A 16,524-nucleotide genomic window follows, 5' to 3' on the forward strand; every position below is an offset into this window, starting at 1 on the left:
CGTTCCACTTCATTCATTAGGTGAAGGTAGGTTATAGGGTGCCTTGACAATTCTTTCAAAAAAGAATTACCTACAATTCTTCATTACAACTGTTTTTACTTTGAGGAATTATTTCTTAAAGATAACAAAACATGGTATTTCAGTACTTATGTCCATATAAACAAACCAAATGTTCTAAGACCAAAGCAGAACATTCATACAAAATATAAGGATATGATTTATTTAATGAAAAGCAAATAATATGACTATTATTATTTAATAATATTATTATTATGTTTGTTTTTTTATATGCAAAAAGTGAGTGTGTTCTGTTGCAATGTGTGACTGTTACTTATCGGCATTACATGCATTGTACGCACCCCTGCACTCAGTTACCATAGGTCTGTTATGCCTTACTTGCAGCCGACATTGGCTCAACGGGTAAACTTAAACCAAAAAAAAGCTGAGTGAAAAAAACCCTAAACTACTCATCTTACACTTCACGGTTAAGGTGCAACAACTCGCCTCCTTCTCCATGTTTTGCGTCCTACATGAGAGCAGCAGCAAGTCCAGGAAACTACTTTTTGGACTCGGCCCGGTGACCGAGGTTTGGGGCGTCGACTAACTTCACTCAGGCCAATCGGAGTTCACGATGAAACTTTGTAAACAACTCTCACGCTGTTTTAAAGCTCTTTAACCCTTTTTACAACGAAAATGCGCGACGGTGCTGCACCAGCAATTGACCCCAAAGTTGCAAAACAGGTAAGACCGAGTGGTTTTTGTTTACTGTTTTTTTTAAATGTGCGTATATGTTTGCTTTGTGTGCGCGAGCCAAAAGTGTGTGTGTCCTCGTGACTCGTAGTAGTAGTTGCAGCCCTGCCCTGCTGGGGCGAAACATCTGTCATGTAGTGTAACAAGTGAACAAGAAAAATGTTTTGAATTAATTTGTTTAAAAGAACACGTAACGTAACGCTGCACTTTTTAAGCATTCTTTTAACGGTAGGCTACATTAAAGTAGGCAATGCTTTAATGTATTCCACCGAATGACGTCTCCTACTAAGTACTAACGTTAGAGTAAAACGCTATAGCCTACACTGAGACTGTTAAACTTTAATTGTCTTTTTAGCGGTGTGTGTGGCTGTTATACTGTTACTGTTTAGTGTGCAACAAGAAAATGTAGCAATCCATCGACTGTGCAGGGAGACACTGACAGGAGAAAGTGTTCAATTATGTTCTAAAAGCTCCTCATGATGTAGTCAACCACTTAAAAAGTGCTAATGACAGCTGTTTTTTATTTGACTTTAGAAGTAGCCTACCAAGTACATTCCCTGGAATTATTTCTCTATCTCTCTGACTCATCCAGTCACAAGCTAACTCAAGGATTTGAAGTTTGTGAAAAGCCCAATTAAACCATTGCTGTTTTTATCTCTGGGCTCCAGTGATGCTGAAAGTGTACTGCACTGTACAAGTGCTGTATTTTGCTTCCTGCTGTTTTACTGTTTACTGTTTTGAGCAGCCTACTATAGGCTACAAAAGTCTTCATTGGGAACGGATGTGGGCACAACTTTCGTTGTGGAACGTCAACATCTGCATGCATCTGTATTTCCTCAGCACGCCCACCCTCAGCTGAAGGAGGGTCGAGGAAGAAGGGGGAGGGAAAAGCTTCCTGTCAGTCTGGCTGAGAGAGTGAATCCGCTTAAGTTTTGGCAGAGTTTTCGGGGGGAGTGACTTTATGAAGGCTATCAAGAGTTCTTCACTGTAACTTCTCTGGAAATGTGACTCTTTCTTTTGAACTTGGTTTATTTCATCTTACGTGTACCGTTTTCTTTGTAAGGGGGTTTCTATTTGGCTGTAATGTGTCTCTGCTTGAGTAAAAACTTAACAGGTGGCATTTATTCTGAAAGTCTTTGGACCACAAAACACTTTTTGGCTCTGTTACAGGCAGCTTTTGGCCTCTTGGTATTGTTTTGGATGAAACCTGACACTTTGGCAAAGAGGCTAAAAAAGTAAGCTGTGAGCTGTAGCTACATGATAATTCACTTATATAGAACTAATCTCTGCAAAGAGAAATATTAGTGGTTAGGGAGGAAATACTATTGACATTTCTCACTATAAACTGAAGATTGACATGTGGAAACACTGTAGTTCAAATACTTTTAGATTCTTCCACTGTCTGCTGATGTGAATTGTGACATTGTCACAGTTGTATCGTGTATAAAAGAGTGAAACCATGCAGCTAAAATTAACTGTTTTTGCTGTATTGGAACAAAGCCAGCCCAAAGTTCTCACGTAGCTTGTACGGTATAGATAGGCCTTGTTAGGCCTTGTTAGGACTGGCTCACTTTATGCTACGTTTCCATTACAGTTTAGTAGCTGGGGCAGTAACTATAGTAACGCAGTGTAGGCGGAGCTGTGACGTCATCTTCAATGCGAACCACAGAAAAACAACATCAACCGTTAGCTGTTAGCACTCAAGCTCACAGCTCCTCATATCTGTTCAGAAACTAGACAAAAATTAAACAAGTACAAACCACAGACTGTCTGTGTCATGGCGAATACAGTCGCTGGTTTATTTATGTCTGTATAGGCCGTTGTTGTGAGTGTGGACGGTCGAAGCATATACTGTGTTAGCTTAGCCGATCTCCATTTAGAAAACGATTTTGTGGGGCCAGAAAAACTGTGAAATAGTACCCGCTAGCCGGTACTACGCCAAGTGGAAACGCAACCAAAAACGGACCGGGCACGGCACGCTTAAACCGCACTCCGCGCTGTAGTGGAAATGCGCCAATAGATTTAAATGAACTTGGTGGATTCTGTATTGTGTAACAACACCTGAGCTGGCAAGAACACAAACATATTTTTCAGAAATTAATATGTTTAGATGTAGTTATAAATACAATGCATATTGATTTTGTGTGTACATTTTTTACAACACTGTTTAAGTTCAGCAAAGAATTTTGAATTTAAACCTGCGTTTCAATGATCTCAAGTGATGACACCCTGCAGAGAGACGAGAACTGTTTGTTTTGATGTTGTCACAGCAAACCTAGTTGCCTTTTTACATGAAACATACTGACGTCATCACTTCCTGTCATGTTTCCTAAACACAAAGAAGGCGTATGTCTGTAGTGACAGACAGATGGCAGCGTTTTGGTGGTTTGGTTGCTTTAAATGCAGAAGCTGTTCATGTTACAGGAATACAGAATAGAGCCAAATACATGTGAAGAAAAAAGTGGTTAAGCTACACTGAGAGAGAAAAAAACATGTAGAGTCGAGCGAAAAAAACGGTTGTTCATGCAGTCAAGTTTCAGTATCAGAACAGTCGCAGTGTACAAAAGACTACAACAAAATTGTAATAGATTGCCACTGAAAAAAATCATGCTTGTTAAGGTGGAAAATCACTTACATATACAATACATTTTACATTCCACTGGCGCAGTGTAATGTTTTATTATTTCTTATTTATTTGTATATGAATTGCATTGTATCACTTTCATTCCATAACACCAGGTAAACAAGACAAGCTTTACATCTCAATACACAGTAAACTAAAGTTACGTAACATAACGTAAAGCAGAAAAAAATCTCAATTATTTTTCTACGTTAGCTAGCTATATGCTTATGCCGTTAGCAAGGAAATGTTAACATTAGCACAACAAATAGGGACAATCTAAATGTTAGCATTTCTGCTCATTTTAACATTAGTTTGCTAAAAAGATTAGCATAGCAAGCAAATCAGTTTACATCCACAAGTTATCTGCTTTGGCCTAATGTATACATGTATGAGTTACAGTTATAACGAGATATTAAGGTTGTATTCTTTAAATTGTTGCTAGTAGTGGATTTTTTCTGTATTATTCAAATGAATAAAGGCATGATATCTGATCTTGATTGTCTCTGGCGTAAACACTTTCAAGTGTGAATCCCTTATACAACCCAAAAGGGTTCGGTAGAGGAGTTTTAGATCCTGGAGCTTTGCTGCAAGACACAAAATTGTGTTATTTAGTTTTATAGTGGCAGCATTTATGTCCAATCTTGAAACATCCGTTGTTGCTTAATAGTAGGGCTGCTCGATTATGGCAAAAATCATAATCTCGATTATTTGGGTCAATAATTGATATCACGATTATTCAAAACGATTATCCATTTACTTTGAAAACATCCATTTATTGAAAAAAAATGTGAACAATATGTTTTTAAACAGTTGATTTCCCTGAACTTTAAGTATAATTCAACTGAAAAACCCCAATTTTCTTTTTTTTTAAATAAATAAATAATAATAATCGTTTTATTTCGATTATGTTGTTTTCATAATCGTTGCAAGCCAAAATCGTAATTAATACGATTAATTGAGCAGCCCTACTTAATAGTTACAATATTTACATGATTTTGTCAGTCAGTTTATAGTGATGAGAATCAATCTTCTGGGTACGTCTTCTCTCAATTATCACATCACACTTTATTTGATTCAAGTCAATGTTTTTTATGAATGCTTTATTTGTCACCCAAGGGAGGCAAGTAAGGAGGGCTTCTCCCCCTCTCCCCTTCACCCCCTCTCCCCCTCTCCCCCTTCCCCCACATCAGTCTCAGAAAACTGAAACTATGTAGCCAAACCAATGAAAGATGTACTATTGTCTTGCTTGCATTCCGCCTCACTGTGTACAGTAGGACGTGGGATTTGCACAGAGCCTGCTTGAGATGCAAAGAATACACGCAATGATGAACCGTGTGTCAGTCAATGAAAAGATTGAAAAGTGAAACAGTTCTTTATGTATAATTCTGGCATGTTTTCATCGCAGCATCATGAGGAGGCAGAGAAGTGTCTGATTGTACAGATGTGTCTACTTTAGAACTGGTCCAGGATCAGCTTTGAGATGTTGCAGCTGCTCTGCAGAGAGAACACCCTGGCTTTGTGATGCTGATGATGCCAGCTTAAATAGTGCAAGAAGGCAGTTACATGGGTGAGGCACCAAAGCATCTGTGTGAAATGGTATCATATTTGACATCTTTTCATGTATAAATGTTTCCGTTTCTATACGTCTTAGGCTTCAATAATGCCATAATAACATTCTTAACATTACGTGCCTGAGAGCAGCAATTTCTCAAACATGATTTCCAACAATTTGATTTGATTGATCTTTACTGTTGCAAGAATATGTGGCCTTTGCAAGCCACGGGTGACTACTGCAACACTTGTATTGCTGTTTTCTTTATGAACTATATTTGTTTACTCTAATTCGCAGCTTTGCGTTGTTATAAGTAGTACACCGCGTGCCACCGCCTACTCGCTGAGGCTTGTCTTGTTGTGTTTTTGAAGTAATCAGTGAAGTGGAAACATTTCCTTTTTTTTGTTGTTGTGCGGTCGTCCTTACTGACAGGCTGGCTGCTTTAGTCAGTACAGTAAGTCAGAAATTACACCTGTTTTGAGACACTTTGTGTTTTGGTGGGAACATCAGCTGCTGACTCAGAAGTGTGGTGGCATTTAAAATCCCCCTGTGTGCAACGTACGCTCGAGAGTTATGTCATGAAGTGTGATAGAAAAACTTTGAAGGTGGTTAGCTGTGCCACCTCTTGAACACATTTGTTTTCAAATCAAGCTGATCTTGCAAATATATTTAACATCTATCAAATACATGTATGTGATATATCATATTTGTAACAATAGCACTCCCAATTTACAATTGTATTATTTCTAGACAGGGCCGTCCCTGGCCAACATGAGGCCCCACGCACAGTTATATGATGAGGCCGTCTGTTTCGCGAGCATCGACGGGGGGGGGGGGGTGTGCTAGTGGAGCCTCGCAGCGGCCGCATTTTCGGGTCAGTTGAGGCACCCTCCGCAAGATGAGGCCCCCTCCAAGGTGAGGCCCCACGCAGTCTGCATGATCGGCCTGTAGGGTGGGACGGCAAGTGCTGACACTGTTGAGATAGGGGTTTAAAAAAAAAAAAACCTTGAAATTCCCTTGAGAATTTCTAAATTGTATTAGTATTATGTTTTTGAGCCATGTGCAGTACATTACAGTTTCATTACATATCACAAAGAGCTTTTACTTTCTATGTTTCATGTGTTCCAGGACTGTTTATTGGAACAGATTCAAGGTCCCAGTACAATGTTTCCCTCAGCGCCACATGAGATCATGCAGCAGGACTGGAACAATGACTCATTTGAGTTTCACTGCAGAAGAAGCTGTCTTGGATTAAGCTTCCCCCGGAGCTCTTTAGATTTAGATTCTTCTGTTTGCAGTCTGTTGACTCGTTGGTTGGATTGTAAATAATGTGGCATTGATATCTATCCGGCCTGCAGCTCATACATGGTGAAACTCTGGCCCCTAGTGGTCTTGAAAAGTGTGTAATATAAGCCATGAAATCAAAATATAGTATGATTGAACATCTAAATATATCATTAGATGAATATAACATTAACCAAGAGCTAATCCCTCTTGAATCACTATTGTGTACTTCAGAGCTTATAATGGACTCACATCTGTCTCACTATCAACTTCCTGTGTACTGACTTTCAAATGTAGATTTATTAATTATTTCAGAACTAGACCTAATGGTTGTTTTTCCTGAGCTTTTACATGATTCTATTTATTTCAATCTAAAGTGACACTGTTATTGAACCTGTAATTCTTACACTGCTAGAAAATGTGACACTGCCCTTTAATAAGAATAGAGACCGATACTATGCACAGCTGTTGTTCTCATACATCACCACTAGAGGGCAGAAAAGTCACGTTGATGAAATCTAAAACACCGAGGTATACTCTCAGTCTGAAACATGAGTGGGACACAATACAATTGTATTTGTTTTAATAAATTATTGTACACTGCCACCAAAGGTTAGTTTTAAGGCTTTTGAATGTGAGTGCTGATACAGTACCTTCGTTTTAGTAAATAGTTCCTTAATATGAAATGCTTTCTGACAATCAGCCTTTAAATACTTTTCTCAGATACATTTTTCACATCAGACCATTAGTCAACAAGATCATCGATCTGATGTTGCATTTAATGCCAGCATTCTGTACCTGAGAGTTTCTGACTGTGCTGCGGACATATTTTGGCCTGAAACTAACTTGTATGTGTATTAAAGGCTTGACAACCAACACAAGAATGTCACAGTTAAACTAGTCCTCACTATGCCTTTTAGTTGATTGCAACTTGAGTGCAACCCTTTCTACATAAAATCTAAAAAAAGTTAATTAAATGTCTACTGAGAAGGTAGATATGTTGTTGTTTTTTTCAACACTGAATTGAAAAGTAAAATGGATTCCGGTAAAGTCAAAAACGTTTTGAAGGCAGCTTCTAGCTCCCAAAGCTTTGACTGTACACCATTGACAATAGGACAGAGACAGATAAAGCTTGAACAAACTCACTCCCATGATTATGCCTGTTTTTCTTTGAAGTCAAGCTACATGGCTAGCTCTGTAGGCCCCTGTGACCCCACAGTCTGACCTCAACTTGGAAGTTTATACTAGAAGCAAAACCAATCTAGAGTGTGTTCCACAGAGAGGATGGATGTGGATTAGATGGGAATGTAGCGTGCGTGGGTATGTGTGCTTGTAGGTGCATGCAGACACCATAGCGTGTGTTTGTAAGAGAGACAGAGAGTGTGAACACTGATACAAAGGCTAAAAGAGGCCAATTAGAGACAGAGAGCCCCATTCAGAATCATTATACACTGTAGAAAGGATGTCGTTTTTTGAAACCCCAAATATTCTCAGAGTGAAACCCCATGGGGAAAAGAACTGAGCCATATTGTTGCCTGGTGTTATTCCTTCATTCTGTGCTCTGAATCTCCCTGTGTAATGTGGTGGATGCCTCAGGATGCTTGGGAGTCACTTAAAGGTTAGTGGTTGTGCGCGTTACGTTTTTGTGGCGTATTTTAATTGAAAGTAAACTTCCCTTGATGAAGAGTTTCCAGTGAAAGGTGAGCTTCATGTACTTTTGGCAACATGGAGGAGGAACTCTACACTATTATCACATGTTTTGCTGGTTTGTGATCTTGAACACGTGAAGGAGCATAATGGCTTCTGTTGGAAGATGAAAAGTTGTGAATGAATATGGCTGCATGGGAAGTGTTGTGCGTGCATTCATCCTTGTACACACACATACGGTACAGTACACACCCACGCTCATTCTCACCACTACACAGAGGTTTCAGTGTGTGGGATTACAGAAGGAGAAACAATCCCAGCTCCCTAGCTAGCTGACAGAGGACTCTCCACCTACTGCTGGCTCCAGCCTCTGTATATCTAGACATTGTGCACTATTTTTAACCCCAGAGCAACATCGTTAGCTGTGTTCAGTTGACCGAACACGTATATTTTCCTGAAAACTATGTGTTATTTATGTGTAGGTGGGCACTAGGGATATCGAAATACCGGAAATGTAGTAGTTGATACCAAAACTAGTGAGATTCTACCATTCCCGATACCAATTTGATACTTGGGTCCAAAGAAACAACAATAAATATCATACTTCAAGATGCACTCTCTCACTTATTCTCTTGTCATTCTTCTTTCCAAATAGCTGGATACTGCTATTATAAATACCTGAAAACAATTATCTCCAAAAACTGAATCAAACCAAGTTTCAGAAAGAAAATAAATACAAGACTGCATAGAAATAATATAACGTTTATTTTTAATTAATACAACCTGAATGCAACATAGTGCACACTCGGTTCACTGGCCGCTTACAGCTAGCGTTCTCCTGCCGATTTCAACGTGTACTTGAGTACAAAATATAAATCCAAAGTATTGGTTCTCTTGACTATCACTATCATCCAAACTTATCATCCATCCATCCAAGTCAAATCTGACTCAAATAGCAATTGTCTGTATACTGCAAATGCTCACATTTGACCTGATTAACTGGTGTTGATACGTAAAATAATGAAAAAGGACATGACACAGGACCTGATTTACTGTTGGTGCAAACTGTCCACTAAGGTTGCCACTAGCAATTATTTTATCATCAATTAAACTGCCCGTCATTTGCCAGGATAATCAATGAAGTTGTTGATCTGTAAAATGTCAGAAAATGTCCATCGCAGTTTCTCCAAGTCCAAGTTTATGTTCCTTGTTTCCAAAGATATTCACTTGAATATGATATTTAACAGAGAAAATAAGGGAACCCCATATTTGAGAAGATAAAAACATCATTTTCTGCCTGTTTTGCGTTCAAGATTACTTACATGTTCAATTGGTTGTCAAAGGAGTTGGCGATGACTTTTTTGCTTGACTAGTCAATTAGTTGAATCATAATTTCTGTCAGTGGTTGCGCTTGGAAAAATAAATATTGAGCGATTGAGAATATGACATGTATGCGTAGTGACACAGAGGTATTCTTTTTTATGTATTGGTGTCAATGTTGACCCTCTCTGACACTCTTCACCTCCTGCTATCAAAGAAAATCGCTCTTTTTCCTGGCGGTAATTGGCCTTTCCTCCTCGAACATGCCACATTAAGATGAATGACTTAATTTGTGAAGGCATGTGGCCATAACCTGCTTAATTAGAACAAATAAATCCACCAGATTGGATAAAGGTCACCGCAGAAGTAAGCCATTACTAGAACGTGCATATCAAGTCAATCTGCCTGATTGACTGTACAGCTGTGGTTCCTTTTGACTCACCGTGCTTTCCACTGTTCCCAGTACATCTGGTGGAGCATCAGAGGCCTCAGCTTATGTGTGCATCAGTGTACAGAGTGTGTGTGTGTCTTTATCAGAAACTATGTGTCTTTATCTCTTCTGTCTTTCTATTTGTCTTTGGGTGTGAAACCGCAGATGAGGCTGTAATAATGTTGCTTTGGTAACTATGGTTTACCAAGGGTTCACCTAAATACTACCACACTTCAGTGCTCGTCCGTCTCTCCAGTGTGTAACAGCTGTCATTTACTGTATGTCATCATTACTTTTTTTCACTTTTACTTTCATGTAAAGAGTGCGATAAAGCATTATTATGTAGTGCTGGTATGTTTTAGACAGTCATAAGTCTGCTCTAGATCCAAAGCCAGGCCAATATTTGCTTTTCTGGGTTAACACCAAGATCCATATTTGAGGGAATTCTTCTACATTCCTTCATAATATGCCCCAAAAATAGTTGCTGTTGGACCTATTTTTAGGGATTTTTCTTCTTTCCAAGATCTTATGAATGAATGAATTGAGTAGAGTGTTATCGTTGCTACAAAAGTCCAAACTCAAACTCAAACTCAATAAACCATAATGTTCCTTTACCAAAAGTCCCACTGTCAACTTCGTACTTTTTGCCAATAAATAGTCCTTCTTTAACCTATGCTCTGGCTTCTTGCTTTGGAAACATGTCTTTCAGATGTCTGCATAATGGTGGAATTTGTACTTACAAAGCTTTTTTTCTCCTCACTTTACTATACGAAAGACACATATCCTGAATTGGTCTATATGCTCCCAAATGACCCAGCACTTTGACCTGGCTGAGCAACAGTTAATGCTTTGATTCTGGGCCAACTTCTCCTCCTGGCCATTAGGTACCACCAGGCTGCCTCTCTCCATCTGAACCTCCTGTAAACAAACGAGCCAGCCACATCGTTGGACTGTGTGAAGACGCATCACCCTACCCCGCGCTCCACTCTCCAGTCTAAACACATCTCACCCCAGCTTTACCCTTATGCAACCCATAACTTGGCTCCATCCTGCATAATGCAATCGATCCTGCATATTGACGTAAAAACTGTGCGCCACCAGCTAAAACAAATGCACCTTATTCTCCACTGTGGCTGGCTCTGCTCTTATATTTTCTGATTTACAGTAACTGCCAATCGTAACACCATTTCCTGGAAAGTAGGGCAAAAGTCAGCCAGGTTTTATGCGTCTCCAGTGTGCATCCTCGTGCGTTTATTTCTGTCTGTCTGTATGTATGTGAGGTCTGAGAGAGAGAGAAGAAGCAGGAGCATGTGTGGGACACAAATGGGGCATAGGGCCCGGTGGAGGGGTACCCCGATAGGCCTCGGAATTCCCCCGAGCAGCACCCAGCATAGAGGAACAACTATGGCCTTTGTTGGTCACCCCGTGGATCTCACACACAGTTAATATAGACTTTTCCCACTGACTCTGCCAAGAGTCTGAAGTCATTTAATGAAGTGGCGGCTGAGTTTAGAAGGAGCCAGTGTGCTCGCTGCTCGCACTGACAGAATGGAAAATGTCTGTGTTATGCAGCGAACGGCGAGTGACAAGAGAAGTGTGTTCTGATACTCACCTCTCAGGACACACAGCCATTAGGAACACACACTCACGCATACAGACACATATGACAAAGGAGATACACTGCGATTATACCACAAAACATGCATTTCGTCTGGATCTTTGTGGCTTATTCATTCAGGGATACATCATTGATTCAGACAGGTTTGTATTAAGCTATGATTAAGTTGTGTTGAACCAAATTAACCTCAACTTAAATGTTAAAGTTCCATCTGCTTTGTGTAAATGTGAATGTTGGTTTTACTTCGAGTGTAACTCTGGTAAATACAATCTCTCAAGGCCTAATCTCAAGAAAACTTGTGGCTCTCATGTACTTAAAATCGAGAACGCCTAATTGTCTCACATTCTTTGTAGTTATCCCTTTGTTTGCTTCATTTATCAGAGCAAAACCTCACCTTTCATGTCCATTTTCACGGCTGTCTATTTATCCACTTGTGCTCTGAATGGACAGTATCTCTGTATGTATTTGGTCGCACTTCTATTCAAGTGCCTGTCTTTTCATCTATGGGCAGATTGCAGTCTGTTTTGGTGTCCTATTGTGCAGCTGTCAGTTATTTTCAAAACACTGGAGTGTCATTTGCCTCAGATTCCATCCCTTTCAATTCCCGCTTCTTTTCTATGGCTCCGCTAGCGTACATCTCATTGAGCGTGCATCAGCGGGCAGATTCATTCTTCTCTCCTTCTAAAAGCACATTTCTTTTTCTTTCTTTTTTCATAGCAGCCATAAGCCTCCTTTTTAAATCCACGGACAATGTGTTTTTGTCCATCCTCCTCTGTCCTTTTCAGTGGAGAGTGCAGGGATTCTCTCTCTTCCTCTCACTCTCTCTCTTTCTGAGGGCATCTGGGGGGACCCCTGAGCGTGGTGCTTCTCTTGAAGCTCAATTGTCTGTCTGTAATGAACCATGATGAAAGATAACAGAATGAAATGTAATAATTCATGCAGGCCTTGGTGAGGAGCACGTGGCTAGCGGTTGGCCCGGGTCGTGATAGCCTCCTGCTCGCCTCCCAGAACAATGCGCCCGCCCTGCCAGCACCACTCGCCCCGCTCCGGTCCAGCAGTCTTGTTGCTCTGTCCTCTCGCTGTCCCCCTCGCTGCTATTCAGAATCACTTAACGCTGGAAGGCTGTCTGTGATCAGTGGCATGCCAGAGCATCTCTTCGGGAAACAAGGCAAACTGTCTCTTTGCACCTACTGTCCTCTTAGCATTCCTCCTTTGTGTCCCGCCTTGTCTCTTGTTTTATTTGTTTGGGCTATCAGTCAGGATTTCGACCTAAAGTTGATTTTGTCAGATGGAGGTGGACAGTAAAAGTGAACTTCTGTCACTCCATAATGTTCTTCCCCTTTTGTCCTAATTGTCTTCCTTTGCCTGCATTTGTACATGATGGTTCCAGGGGAACCATCATGCTCTTTATTTATCCGGGGAAAGTTGAGACAACACACTCAACTATTTACTGGCAATGCCCTGCTTTATATTCTGGAAATCCCACACATCTTGGAGCTGTGTGGTCTTCTGCTTTTGGGCTCCTAGACTCCTTAACTAGCATATGTTGGGGTAGAGTATCTTAATCAAAGGGGCATTGACAGAAGTTGGCTTTTGTCAATCACTTTCCCAAACCACATTTCTCCAGCTGCTACAGTATAGTGATTTTTCTAACTTGTGTCCCATTTTCATGGCACTATGGCCCTGCAATCCATCTTTTTGGGAGCAACTGTTGCTTGCAACATTGGCAGTCAAGGCATTTTGAAAATGCTAAGACTTGACTTCATGGCAGGAGTGTGAGACAGCCTGTGACCTTCCCACTCTGCCCCTGTATTCAGTAACTTTCCCAAGGGAAGATTAAGAATGGAAACCCAGACTATGCAGCTCACTGTGCAATTGAAGGAGAGCATATACCTGATTTTAATTTATGTACCCTTTGAACGCTACTCTGTCTGGTATTGGGTTTTGCTGCCCTATGACAAATGATGTGGTGGGGATGTTGGTGGTTGAAGATGGCAGACTGGGAGAGTGAAGAGAACGAACAGAGACTCGATTGATGCTCCAGACCTGAAACTCTCGGTTTGACGCAGATTATTTTTGTGTGTGTTTGTGTATTTTCCAGTGTATGAGCGGGTTGGCCTTCTTGAATATGTCTGTGCTAGTTTTCACGGAGACAAAGGCAATATGGAAAACACATATTTCCAATGAGTTCATCTTTAATCAGCCAAACTCCAACATTTAGTCTTTGGTGCCTACAATGGTAACCTTTGCAAAGCCAAACTTATTATCCTAATTATTTTCATCCTGTCCCAAAACGTATCACCTATTAACACACATGTGCATCATGATGTGCATCAGATACATAATACTTTAACTCCATGGTAATTGAATGTGATGATTTAGGGTGCTAAGTGACACCTGGAAGTAAGATGTGTTTTTGTTGGTGATCACTGTGGCACATCGTCTCTTTCATTCCTCACGTATACCATTACTGTTCCCTTCCAACAGGCTCGTAATTCTCAAAATTGAAATGATTTCAATTTCGACCTCATTCACCGCTTACCTTTCGGCGCGCAACAAATCAGATGACGGCTGTCGTAAACTGGCTGTTTTCACCTCAAGGTTCTGCAGCTAACTTGTAGCACGTTGAGTTTTGATTTCTCAAATGAAAAGTGCGCTTATAAATACACTTGATTATTATTATGATTAACTTTGCGGTGAGCAAAGAGCAAGCAAAGACCCTTAGTTTTGATATTGAACAAATATTAGTTCTACTGTTTTTTGTTCTTTTAACACAGTTTTTTAAACATGCGAGGCAGTTGTATTAGTTTCATGTGATGAAATACCGTTTATTTACTGTATCGTGATTTTTACCGTTACTTTAATATGGAAAATATACACACATCCTAACTTAGGGCCATATTGCCAACAACCATTACAGCATGAGAACAAGTGTTGTCTACTGTTTTTCACGTATGTCACAGAGGGAGAGCTGCCAACTTGGCTCATGTGGATGTTGCGGTTGTTTATTCAGATACTCTGATAACACACATTAAGCTTTCACTGCGAGGCAAGCTGCCATGTAAGAGTTGGTAGCAAGGTCAATGGCAACGGGTTTTTTCTCTGTGTGTGTCATAGAGTGTGCAAAAGTCTGTGTGTGGTCTCAACTCTACATTGAGCCTCACCTCCATTTTAAAGGTGCAACACAACTCACCTTTAAAAGGATGGATAGAGAATGAAGAAGGATCAAAAAGTCTCGCTGTAAGCGTGCTTCGAGTGTGCCAGTTCACCAGTTTGGTGGTCTTCCTCCGAAGGTTGTTAATTAGTGCAGATTGTAGACTACAGTTCTACTGCCAGCACTGATGAAAAGAGGAAAAGACGAGAGAGAGGGAAAACTGTAAAGCTGCCAAGATGGAGGAATTTGTGATAGGTGGAGAGTGGTTCCAAATGCTGGAGCAAAGCATGGAGACTCCCTGAGATCCTGCTTCCTGACCCATGTGAGAGTCAAACAGCAACTACAGGCAAGAGAAGCAGAAGCAGTGAGAAATTGCAGTGTTGAGACTTAGGAAAGGGGAGTAGTTGAAATGTATAGTAACCATCAAGTTTTGAGTTTCTTTACTAACAATAATCCTCAATCATCCCCGCTCATTCTCAAAATCCAGATTTATAGGCACACCCCGTAGATACAGACTGCATTACCCGATTTCAGTATAGAAAGAGCAATGTGAACATCTAACAGGGGAATAAACATATGGATATGTGTTACAGGAGGGTTAGCAAAGTGAAACTTGGATTCTTTCTATCTCAGTTTCATGCAATTAACACATCGACCCTTCATTGCCTCCAGGCTTAACCTGAGGAAATACATTTTTATTTGTTATTTGATAGTTCCTTTTTGTGTTGAACAACATAATCATGTGGGATAATGTTAAAACGGCCTTAGATCCGTGTTTGCTCAATACCTTGTCAGGTGTTGTTTTGCACATATGCTACATGCTATATGAATGGCTCTATGTTAAGTCAGGTGCCCGATCAATGTGTCTCCATTCAAACCATTCACGCATGGCGATATGTGAAGTTATTTCTTCAGAATAACCGCACATCGACACAAAAAATAAACCGATATCCCAGCTGATCTAAACCTGTCCGTCTGTCACTTTGTAAAGCAGTAACTCCTTGTCAAACTGAATTTAATAAAACAGACATGTGGATTACATAAGAGGTGCAAGGCGCTACAATACGGGGTTCTTTCGGATCACACATGCAAAGACATGCTGATGTGTTTTATACAGTAAAAGTAAAACACACACACACACACACACACACACACATACACACACACACACACACACACACACACACACACACACACACACTGTTCAGCCCAGTACAGATCCTGCAGTGGAGGATTAGAGAGGTTGGATGGAAAACAGCACTATGTCATCCCAGTTGCACCCACCCTGAGTGGCCACACTGTGGTGCTTTGTGTGCAGCAGACAGAGGAGCTGCACACATACATAATGTGATGGATGCTTCAGTGTAAATCATACAGCATACTGTATATCATGAATAAATAAAGCTGCAAAAAAAGAAAATAAATACGAATGTATCCATCCAATTTAATCATTTCATTGTAAATAAAAAAGAAAGATTAAAAAAATCAAATCAAATTCCATTGAAAAAAAGTTTGCTTGTTTTGTCAAGCTTTGTCGGAGCCCAAACATTGTTAATTTGACAATAGTATAAAACAGAAACAAATATATTAAAACAAATCTTCAACATATCCAAAACTAAAGTGGTATGTCTTTTTCTACATTATTTTCTTAGTTATTTAAATTTTTGTCAAAATTGCAAGCAATAGATGTATAGCAAATAAACGTATCTCTTAATCGACTGTTTCCACAATTTAAAGTCTATTAAAAAAAGTGTTCCAAAGTCTATGAAACTGCAGTGATTACATGTTAGCTGTGTTCATTTCAAAGAACCCAGTAATAATTTTCTATCTCCCGCTCATTCAGCCCCTCTCCGGCCTGCCTCCTAACATCTGCTCCCAGCCAGCCACCTGTCTGCTGTCAGATGCAATATTAATGTACACCATACACTTGTTAATTATTTCCCCTGAATGTAGTCATGTCAAGCCGAATATGCATAACAGGATTGTAAAGAACCATTTTATTAGAGGTGATCACTCTCTTTCTCCCTCCTCTTTCTTTCTCCCTCTCTGTGTCTAAATGCCGTTTCTCAGGTCTTTCACTCCACTGAAGTGGTGTGTGTGCGTGTGTGTGTGTGTGTGTGTGTGTGTGTGTGTGTGTGTGTGTGTG

At 40.2% G+C, this 16,524-nt stretch overlaps 1 protein-coding gene across 1 annotated transcript in view; it reads left to right on the forward strand.

Annotated features, from left to right (window-relative positions):
• Nucleotides 1-494: 494 nt before the first annotated feature.
• Nucleotides 495-16,524, forward strand: part of ccnd2a (cyclin D2, a) — a 164,405-nt gene continuing 148,375 nt past the window's right edge. Inside the window, exon 1 of the mRNA XM_034141985.1 lies at nucleotides 495-741. The gene's annotated coding sequence lies outside the window, so the exon portion shown is untranslated. The remainder of the gene's footprint in view (nucleotides 742-16,524) is intronic.

This window comes from Trematomus bernacchii, unplaced genomic scaffold, assembly GCF_902827165.1.
Source record: "Trematomus bernacchii unplaced genomic scaffold, fTreBer1.1, whole genome shotgun sequence".
NCBI classification, from domain to species: domain Eukaryota; kingdom Metazoa; phylum Chordata; class Actinopteri; order Perciformes; family Nototheniidae; genus Trematomus; species Trematomus bernacchii.